Source organism: Sitodiplosis mosellana, unplaced genomic scaffold (genome assembly GCF_009176505.1).
Source record: "Sitodiplosis mosellana isolate CC-2019 unplaced genomic scaffold, AAFC_SMos_1.0 Smas_scaffold_1, whole genome shotgun sequence".
Lineage (NCBI taxonomy): Eukaryota > Metazoa > Arthropoda > Insecta > Diptera > Cecidomyiidae > Sitodiplosis > Sitodiplosis mosellana.
The window spans coordinates 10,688,591-10,690,664 of record NW_022595244.1 but is presented as its reverse complement, the minus strand read 5'-3'; positions in this window follow the sequence as shown (position 1 = coordinate 10,690,664).

Sequence of the window (2,074 nt, the reverse complement as noted above, 5' to 3'; positions counted from 1 at the left end):
CATAAGACGATGATTGAAGCAAGTAGGTAACAAGTGAGTATTTCCTAGTGAAATATTGAGGGGTATCGTTCAATCATAATTGCATGAGATGCAATTTGTATCCAATTAAACTGAGGATTAAATTGAATATGCATGTCAATGTAATCAATGCAACTTGGAATATGCATATATCAACGATTATAATGTCTTCTCCTAGAATTCTTGGAAATATCTGCGATAATACGCTATCAAATGTTATTACATCGTAATATGGGCAGTAAGAACCACTTGATACGATGAGTTTGATCCAGCTAATGAATACGATTTCAATCATTGGCAATTCTGTGAAGTGACTACAAATTATTCACATTAATCAACATTAATATTGATTTAATTTTTTTTTTCACCAAGATGCAAAATTATTCCGGAATTTTGTAGACATTTTATCCAAATGTGATTTCTCCAAATCCAAATTGATCGAATTCGAAAATTGATGCAACACTTTCCAATGGAAAATTTCCATACAGGATATGCAATCCACGTGAAAAATGGAAAATACAGAAATGAGAGAGAATTCAACCTTTGAAACTAACCCTTCAAAGATTCAGCCTGACATTCAGTAAGAACGAAAAAGATAACACGAAAAAAAAATCCAAGAAATTTTGAAATGAACGTCATGAAGGTTTAAATAAATCAAAATTGCAACTGTTCCACGAAATAGAATGCATGAATGTCAAAATGCTTACGAAATTTCGAAATGCATACCAATAAGGAGGTGTGCAAAACTATAGGAAGACAAATGCCATGCCGTTTGACAACTCAAATTCAAAGAATTTTTGACATCATATTGGAATATGGTTTTATGGTTGAGACACAAGTTTGTTTTCAATGCAATTTGGAATGCAGAAGAATGCCACATCTGGCAACATATCTGCGATGATATTTCAAGTATATATACAATTATTTAATAATAATTTGCCGTGCGCATTCATAAATGCATACTCAGTTGGAAAATGAGCCCAAATTGAATTCAAAAGCGAGTATATTTGGAGAAATTAGCTTGGTGTTATTGTGATATACTGAGTGCATTGAAGCTATTTTGATGTCATGGTATCGCACTCCATTGTTTGCCGTTTTTACTCTCGTTTGAACATAGAACAGCTAGAATATTTTATGGAATGTCATTGCATGCAACTTTTCTCTCTCTCTCTCTCTCTCTCTCTCTCTCTCTCTCTCTCTCTGTGTGTGTGTGTGTGTGTGTGTGTTTGTGTCTGTCTTTTCGCTCTAATAAAGGAATATCGTTTGACGCAAACGAGTAAAGCAATGCGACAAACACACAGATGGACGAAAAATCCCGTTTCCATGCACAACTGATTTAATAAGAAAACTTTTGGATTCCAGCTATCAAACTTGACTTTTGCATTTCAAACGAAAATATTCTGCATCCATTTGTGATTGTCTATCCCGTTATTAAGATGATTTAACACACGAGAATTCCTTTTGTACCCATTTTCACATGCTATTTTGGAATATGGATCGCAACAAAACAATAGACATGCAGAAATTATTGGTCAATCTATGCGAAGTTCCAACAATTTGGAATACAAGCCGGAGCATGTCAAATTCTCTCGGACTATGCATTTCCATTGCGGTGGTATACATTTCACATGCTTGATTCCAAACTACCGAAACGTTGTAAATTTATTAGTTTAGAGTTTCCTAACGTGGACAATCCATTCGAAAATGTTTTTCCGACAATTTCAAACTAAACACTACTTGCCATTTTGGGCTAATGTTCGTTTTCTAAATTGATTTAGAAGAAATATGGGTACCACTGACTTTTGCGTAAACACAATTGCATGTGAATATCCGAATAATTCAGCTTTATCGATTGGTTGGTTGTATCATGTTGAACTTTGTGCCGAGTCACTCAAGTCCAATTCTATATTTGGGAATAAAATATAGTACAGAGAAAAGGAGGTGAGCTAGGGGGAGATACGAAACTTAAATGAGTGAAATTATAACATTATTCAACGATAATAGGAAAAATAGGAGAAATTAGTGAATTTGGTTTGCCAATGTAAACGCTTATGGA